Source organism: Melospiza melodia, chromosome Z (assembly GCF_035770615.1).
Source record: "Melospiza melodia melodia isolate bMelMel2 chromosome Z, bMelMel2.pri, whole genome shotgun sequence".
In the NCBI taxonomy this organism is placed as follows: Eukaryota; Metazoa; Chordata; class Aves; order Passeriformes; family Passerellidae; genus Melospiza; species Melospiza melodia.
The window spans coordinates 55,163,809-55,173,037 of NC_086226.1; the positions used below are offsets into that span (position 1 = coordinate 55,163,809).

General features: G+C 43.5%; 1 protein-coding gene across 3 annotated transcripts in view; it reads right to left on the reverse strand.

Moving 5' to 3' along the window:
- AGTPBP1 (ATP/GTP binding carboxypeptidase 1) overlaps nt 1-1,020 on the reverse strand; it is a 63,078-nt gene extending 62,058 nt beyond the window's left edge. The window contains exon 1 of one of the 3 annotated variants that reach the window (XM_063180077.1): nt 1,002-1,020. The gene's annotated coding sequence lies outside the window, so the exon portion shown is untranslated. Of the gene's footprint in view, nt 1-363; nt 470-721; nt 783-1,001 lie in introns of those variants that run through there. The other 2 variants (XM_063180079.1, XM_063180076.1) reach the window with 2 other exon arrangements.
- Nucleotides 1,021-9,229: the final 8,209 nt, after the last annotated feature.

Sequence of the window (9,229 nt, forward strand, 5' to 3'; positions counted from 1 at the left end):
TGATTTTATACCATACAGGTACAAAGGAATTCACTTTCCACTATACACACTATTGACAGATTATTGCTCTAAATAACCATAACAGTTCGTCCAGCTGAGGATTTCTAAACATCTCACACAAAGCTTGGGGCCTGAAGGCAGTTTACACTGAAGAAAAACACCACCCCACCCTGATGTGCAACCTATTTCTCAAACCTCTGTCGAGCATTTGAACCGGTACCTACAAAGAAACACTTGCTGTGCCAGATTTCCATCACTGCAAAAAGAAAACAAAAAAAAAAAAAAAAAAAAAAAAAAAGAAAAAGAAAAAAAGAAGAAGAAAGAAAAGGAAAAACCAAACCCCAAAGGTTAACAAACTCCTACCCACGGAGCGTTAAGTCAGACAGACGTTGGGCAGGCCAAGTGGCACGGCACATGAGGCAAATGTTGCTATCCCAACCGCCGTATTTTCCACCCCCTGCCCATGCTGCGTTGCTCCTCTGGCGGGGCAGCGGGGGCACAGCCGCAGCGCTCGGGGGCCGGCAGGGCCAGGCTCACGGCAGCCCCGGCTGCTGCAGGGCCGCCCAGCGGAGCGGGAGGCGCGCACGGACGGCTGTGCACCGCACGGAGCGCGGGGACAGGAGCGTCCCGCGCCCGGCGCGGGGCTCCGTGCCACCGGCGGCTCCACCCCGTGCCGCGGGCAGACCCGACCGCCAGGCCCGGAAACCAGCACCGCTCCTACCGTAGGGCCTGCGACCATCTCCGCGGGCGAGAGCGCGCAGGGCGCGGCTCCCGCAGAGACCCGCCGTGCCCGAGCGGCCCCGCACGCATCCACCGGCGCCCGCAGGGACGCGCCCGGCCGCCCCGCAGAGCGCGGCACAGAGGAGCCCCGCCTCGCCCCGCCCCAGTCCCGATCCCAATCCCGGTCTCGGCTGCGGCCCTGCCCCCGCCGCGGCCCGCTCCGCCCTGCCCAAGGCGATGCCCGCTCCCCGGGCTTCACCTTCGCGCCGGCGGCCACTCACCCCGCGGCGCTCAGGCGGGGGCGCCGGGCGATGGTGGCGGCTCCGCGCTGCGCCCCCGCCGTGCTCATGCGGCGGCGGCGGCAGGACCTGCCCGCACCGCAGCGCGTCACCGGCCCCGCCGCGCCCCGCCCGCGCGCAAGCGCCGCCGCCGCCCGGGCAGCGCCGTGCCCGGCCCGGCCCGACCGCACGGGTGGAGCGGCACCGCTCGGGTGTGCCGTGCGAATCTCCCTGGCCGGCCGCCCCCGCACCAGCCACCCGCGCCTGAACTGTCCGTACTTCTGTAGATACACGAGCATCTAATGGGAGACGGGGGTAGCAAGAGCACAGAAGCAGGCTTTTCTCCGTGGTTCGGGAACAGTACGAAAAGAGGCAATGGGCACAAACTGATGCGCAGGAAGTTCCACCTTGAACACGAATAAGAACTTCTTTGCTGTGCGGGTGACGAAGCAGTAGCACAGATTGTCCAGAGAGGTTGTGGAGTCTCCCTCACTGGAGGTACTTAAGAACCCTCTGGACCCCCTGTGCCGTGTGGTCTAGGATGACCCTGCTCGAGCAGGGAGGTCGGACCAGTAACCCACTGTTACCTGGTCCAACCTGACCGATTCTGAGATTCTGCAATACCTTCATGGGGCGGTCCCCCCAGCCCAACCTTTATACACATTTTGTTGTGGCAGGTAAGTATCTGAACCCAAAGAATGCCACTGCCCAGGGCACTGAGGTGCCACAGAAGAAAGTAAGAAAATCCATAGTTATTCATTAGTCAAAGACTTTGTATGCCACTTCACACACGCCCCCCCTCCCCTTTCCCCTGAAACTCTTTGTAAAACTAATACACCTCATATGCTTCACAAAACATTTTATGGCAAATTAACCTCCATGTGCCTAGCACCTGGTTTTGAACCGTGCGTTAGTATCGCTGATGACTTCTAGAACGGGGTAATTTAATCTCTCTGACACTTGTTAAACTGGAACAACCAGGTATTTCTTTCTCATTAAGTTCCTCAAATGAACTGAGGATCTGTTCACTAAGAATCTGTGGCCAAATCCTTTATAATGTGTTTACAGAGCTGATATGGGAAAAGAAACCCTTTAATAAAAGGCTGGCAAACTGAAATCAAGTTCAAATCCCACTTACACCCATTATAAAGGCACAATCCCTACTAGAACAATGCAAGTTAATTTCCCAATAACACTGTGTAACCATGGAGTTACCCATTCTAATTCTTGTTCAGTAAAAAGCAGATTCTGGATCCTTTAAATCTATACTTTTATTCATCTTCCATTTCAAAGTACAGATACCTGGCTACAGCTCTTGCAACTCCCGTCCTACAGATATCATTCAATCTACTCACAAAGGCAAAAGTAAAGACAGCCACGACTTTTCTGCTGTCTAGGAGGTAGCTGTGCATTTGTGTGACAGTTTGCAACTCTTCCATAGGGCTGATTCACCTGAAGAGTGGTTAATAGTTACTATTTGTTAGTCCTTTAACTTGTGTTACAGTGTTAGAAAAGTGAATTCTGCTTATCATCCATGCAATGGTACACAGATGATCTGCACAGCACACATACACATCAATACCTTATGGACACACAACAAAGCTGCTTTACTGGCAAGGCAGCAGACACCAATGCAAGTGAGGAGGAATGAACTAATTTTGTTGAAGTATGACAGATGGGAGATCCTGGGCCTCCTACCTCCTATTTATGCATAACTGCTTATATACATTTTAAGTCCTCATCCCACCATATTAACAAAAATGGATATCAGATGTCCATTTATTCAGTTATTCACATGGTCTTTCTCCAGCAAATAATTCAACATTAATTACACTTCTAGGACTTGTAAACCCATGGGCTATAATCACAAAACATACATGTATTGGAAAGGACCTTTCTCCTTCTCTTACAAGCTTCTCCGGGTATCTACTATGAACAAAAAGAGGAGGTTATCAGAATGCAGAACTTTGCCAGTTGACTGGCAAGGGGTAGGAACAGTGTCACTTGTTCCCTAACACTGGTCACACTGGAAAATGGGTAAGAGAATACGTAATGCAGAATTCAGTACAGCTACAAGTTGTCTGTGAATTCTATTAATGGAATAATTTAAATGCATAGCTCTGTCTAAAGCAAAGCAGAAGACATGGAAGTACTGAGTATGACTCAGGCAAAGACAAAAATAGTATCAGGCAGGCTCTGGCAAGTAAAGAACAAATAAAGGGGGTGTAGATAAAAGCCTCTCAAATGTTTTGAAGTCAGAGTCAGCTTATTTAAGTTAGTTATGAAAATAATGTTTTAAAACAGCTCTGTATGTGTCCTGGCACATGACAAAAATAAATCAGTTAAAAATATGAGAATTTTCTACTGAAAAGAGAGGACCCAGCAGCAGCTCCATTAATTTAAGCCTGGCAAAAAGTGTGATCTCATTTAAGAAAAAATAAATGATAGTAATGGGCCTAATTAAGATACTCCAATCAGTTACTGAAATCTATTAACTTTTTTCACTCAATGTAAACAAAAAATGTAGAACATAATTGAATGTAAGTGCTACATTTATCTTATTTCCCCCAAAAGACTGTTCTATGCAGAACTCCTATTTTTACTAGCTAAACATTTGTTTATGGAAATTAAAGGTCACTGAACGATTGAATCTAAAATTGGGGTTTTTTGGCAGGTAAACTGGTTCCAAGTTTAGAATTTATTTCTAAGGACAACAACTTTACTTTTAGAAAACCTGACTCTGGTGTACAAATGGAGTATCTTATTTACATAACAAGTCTCATCAATTCAGATGCATTTTACTTATATGAGACAGCAGAAATATGCCCTAGCTTTATTTGTTTTCAAACACAATACTGTGTGCAAAAGTGAATTGTTTATCCATTGAATTTTTTATAGAAAGTTAATATACTGATTCTTCTTTTGGTTTCACAAAATTTTTAACACTTCAAGTAGAATCTTTAACAAACATACAAAACTATTCCAAACTATCTACATTTAATTTAACCAGAGCAAATAATAAATTTGAAAATAAGGTTATGGCAAATTATAGAGCCATCAAGTAAAAGCTTGATGGGGAGCCAGGCATGCAACTCTGAAAACTGCAGCAACAGTAATACTAGATTGTGGAGCAGAATGGATTCCACCAAAATTAAGTCTCTAGGTTTGACCATGTGACCCACCTAGCAGATTAGAGAAAGGCTGTGGATGTTTGGATGTTGTCTACCTAAACTTCAGTAAAGCCTTTGATCTCTCTCTCCCACAGATTCTTACTGGAAAAATTGGCTGCTTGTGACTTAGACAGGTGCAGTTTGCTGGGTTAAAAACTGGATGGATGGCTGGGCTGAGGGTGCTGGTGGATGGAGTTATCTGGCTGACAGTCAGTCACCACTGCAGTTTGCTAGGGCTCACTGCTGGGGCTGATCCTGTTTAATGACAATTAATCAATTATTAATGTTAATTAATTATATAAATTATTAATGTTGATTAATAAATTATTTTGAGTACCACCTCAATTTGCAGACGACACTAAGTTGGGTGGGAGTGTTGATCTGCTGGAGGGCAGCAAGGCTCTGCAGAGGGACCTGGACAGGCTGGATCGATGAGCTGAGGCCAGTGGTATGAGGTTCAATAAGGTCAGGCACTGAGTCCTGCCCTTGGGTCACAACAACACCATTCCCTGCTACAGCCTTGGGGCAGAAAGACTGGAAAGCCACTCAGCCAAAAAGGACCTAGGGGTCAACAGCACATCCTGACCTGGGACATTGAGGGGTGTGGAGTGTGTCCAGAGAAGGGCAATGGAGCTGATGAAGGGTCTGGAGCACGGGTCCTATGAGGACAGCTAAAGGAGCTGGAAGTGTTTAGCCTGGAGAAAAAGGAGAAAAAGCTGTTCAGGAGTGACCTTATCCCTCTCTTTAAACTACCTGAGAGTGTAGCAGGTCAGCGGTTTCTCCCAGGCAATGAGCAACTGGAGAACAACACATAGCCTCAAGATGGGCTAGGGAAGGTGCAGGTTAGACATGAGAAAGAATTTTGTCACTGAAAGACTGGTTAAGCATTGAAACAAGCTAACCAGGGAGGCAGTGGTGTCACCATCCCAGGAAATGTTCAATAAAAGACTAGCCATGCAATCTGGGACTATGGTTTAGTTGACATGGTGGTGATTAGTCAGAGGTTGGACTTACAGGTCTTTTTCAATTTTAATAATTTTATTATTTGTAGGAAATTCAGTCTTAGGAATATACCTTTTAATGGGGCAATCCATGGACTTAGAGAAGGTAACAAGTATATACCAATCTACACACTGTGTGGAAAGGGAAGGACATCAGAAGTGTCGTGAGCTAAAAAAGTAAGTTTCTAAGTTTACATAAACCATGTTGTGTTCATTTAGTATTGTTGGCAAGGCAATACAAGCAACAAACTGAGTCACAGATTACTGACATTTATGCAGAGACACAGGTTTTCAGACAAAGATAGGCTCCTCAGTCCTGCATTTTTACAGGCTACTAAAAAAGTATCTACTACTAACTACATTGTACAACATGACTTCCAGGATCGGACCATACAACTAAAATAATCACAAAAAAATTTAAAATATAATGCTTAGCCCCTCTGGAAGCAGGGAAGGGTTGTAAAGCATTAAACGAACTGCCCAAGAAAGTGGTGGAGTCTCCCCTTCTGGAAATGTTCAAAAAAGTGTGTGGATATGGCACTTGAGGAGGTGGTGTAATGGTGAACATGGTGGTGGTGCTGAGTTGGTGGCTGGACTCAAAGGGCTTTTCCAACCTTAAAAATTCTCTGATTTGATGGTAAGAGCAAGGAGAATAAGGAAAAACTCTTCAAAATAACTTAGCGGGTAGCAACATATAAGCATCTCTGGATCGCATCCTGTTCCCTGTAATTATCAACTAGATAATTATTAATTCCTATTAAAACTTAACCTCTACTAGTTAAATCTGCCTTGCCTGTTGCTATATGTCTTTTACTGAACAGATCCAGTCAGTTCCAGATAATGAAGCTATCAACTCTCCATCACTCTTAAAAACAATCACTCCTTCATTTGGAAGCCAACACTTGCCTACATGCGCACTGGAGAATTTGGTTTTGACTCTTTATCTCTAATGTATCATATCAGTTAGAATACTTATTTGGAGATGATCTTTTGCGCTCTGTTATGCATGTTTTCAGAGCATAAAAAAGCATTTTAGTTTAACTTCACCATCTGTGCTTCATTCAGCTTCTTTAGCCTTTGTAATACTACAAATGCAATAGCACATCAGTACTCTTCACAGAGAATTCAGAATGTATAGATTTAGTGGATATTTTCATCTAAGTTTCTGGGGACTGGGGGTGGGAAGGAGTGGGCACTTTTTCAGAGCATGAAGAGGACAAGTTTCTAAAGTGATGCACTGTTTCACAGGTTCATACCAAGTCAGCCACTTTTTTCCATATGCCTACTGACAATCACATTTAATTTATACATGCAGAATGTTAACATAATCCCGCCTCCATGACCCAACCAACACCAAGAGTGAATCTCATCTGTTTCAGTCTATCAGGAACCTCCATACTCGCAGTGTAAAAAAAAAATTAAATGTGTATAATTTTCAGCCTACCTGAAGATCACTTTCTTTCTGTTTATGAAGGTATTTGCATACTTTGAGATTTCTCACTTTCCCTTTTCTCCCTGCACCAATTGCTTCCATTAAGAAGGACATCTAAAGCAATGGTAAGTTCCTGAAAAATCAGCAGTACTTTAAGCAAGGTAAAAGGTAAAGAATAATCTTCAGAAACAAGTATGAGACACCTCCTTCTTGGGACAAGGCTATAAAGATATCCTGTATCAGATGACCATTTCCACAATGGACTAAAGACACCTGTTGAGGGAGAGGACAGATCTCTGCTATTTAGAAAATCATAAACAATTGTAATTTTGTACAAACAGGTCAATAAGTAATTCTACACACTTCAAATTATTTAGAGCAAACAAAACAGATTTATCTCTTAAATCTGATTTTCATTTCACACAGTACTTGAAAGACTGGAGACACCTTTTTGGTTATGCCAGTCAAAATTTCTTTTACAGGATTTTTTTTTAAGCCAAATAGTAGAGGACAAGTTTGCTCACTTCTTCTCTTAAGCATCACTAAAAAATTCATAATGCTTTAGTATGAGTTTTTGCTGTGTAAAAATAGACACCCTGAGTTACAAACTCATACAAAATACATCAGTACTTTCAAAATTAATGTAACATCATTTCAGAAAGACAAAAATAGCAGTCAGTCAAATGACTGCACCCTAAACTGTCACATGGTTAGCTGAAGTTTTCTTAAACAAAGCAGCCTATTTAAGTCAAGTATATGATGACATGTTCTAACTCTATTACAGGAACAAAGGTACTCCATAATTAATACTGAAGCAAGTTCCTCACAATACTTGATCTACTCCCACTTCACCAAGACAGAAGCACAAAACCTGCATTGCACATAACCAGCAAGTATTATATGAAGGTTGCTTTTTTCTTCTGTCTTGCTTAACATTGTGGACTACTTTGTGGTGTAGGAAACAAGGGATACTTTTGTAATAAACTTCAGGGCATTTTAAATACTAGGGATTTTGGTAAACTATCCCCATAAAAAATAATAATTGTGTGTGTAATTTAAAAATAAATAAAATAAATAAAAACTGATTTTACTTCTCTGGATTTTCCCATGTGCTTATCACATGTACAGAAGTTAGATCAGCCCTTCACAGCATTTTGTCAAGGCACTTTATTGCATAATTTCAGGTTGAAGTGCTTTGATCTCACCTTGGAGGTTATTGCAGTGAACATGTATTACCTTCTTTAACTGCTATGGTCATTTCACACACACATAACCAACCTGCTGTTCATTTTTGATGCTTGGTATTTTTGTCAAGGGAAGTGATAATTGCTTATATTTATTTAGGCTGAATCCATTGACATATTACTTCACTATAGTCAGCTTATCATTTCAACCATAAAGTCTGCACTGAAACACAAACAGGTATTTGCTAATGGAATACTCTGACAAACTTCAAACCTCTTCAGAAAGTAATTTTTGTTAAAAATTGTGGTTTTAAAAAAATATACTTTCATAGTGAAATTGTTATTAGGGACTACAGCCCTTCTGTCCTGAAAATAAAAATAGAATTCCCCTGAAAATCAACTACAGAAGAGAGTGGTGGTCAAGCCATCACTATATTCTGTATTAAAGACACGTAGTTTTCACAGACAGATGTTTTAACCAACATCAGGTTCAATAATAACGATCTGTTCTTTCTACCATAACATTGGGATCATTAGAAGATGGCTGCTATATTGTTTTATATCACCCCTGGAATTCCATAGTACAGCGCAGCTGTGAGCCATCAGACATTTCAACAGCCATTAAACTAAAGATAATTTATTCTTTCAGATAAAGTAGGTTGCTGTCATTGGTTTAGCAGGAGCTCTCACTGAAATTTCTCTTCTTGCTTCCCACGAAGCACAAATGCTCTGTATTTTGCATGTTGAATAGAACGGATGATAGATAAAGTTAGTGCTTTTATTTTAATCTGGAACTTTTTCCCCAAAACCTTGGACATAAAATCTACTTAAGATACCCTCTACTAGGTCATTAAAGCATATTAGCCACTGTCTTTTACGTTGGTGATCTTGGCCTGAAACTGCAAGCATTCAGTCGTACTAAAACCCCTAGGACATCATCTCACGTCACCTGGCTTCCCTCTCAAGGGAGATAATCAGCACATCTCCGTAGACCCTGTGCAGAACACAGAGTTACGTACTCTCTAGCACATGACGTTCATTAAAACGCAGTGCGAAGGGAAGGGGAGAGAACGTCTGATAGAGGACAAAAGAAACCTGCTTGGAGTGCGCTTTCAGTTCAGCCGCCGCCCGCTCAGCGCACGGCGCCAGCGCCGCACCCGGGCCCGGGCGGGCAGCGGCAGCGCCGGCCTGCGGGCTCGGCCGGGAACGCAGGGGCCGCGCCGGCAGCGAGTCCGAGTCACAGAAAGGGTCAGGCTACAAGAGACGAGGCCGTTTGTCCAACCTGTCCACTCAAGCAGAATCATCCAGGAGCATGTGGCACAGGCTTGTGTCTATACAGTTCTTGAGTATCTCCCGCGAGGGAGCCTCCACAACCTCTCTGGGCAATCTGTTCCAGAGCTCGGTCACCTGCACGGTAAAGTTCTTCCTCGTGGAAGTTCTTCAG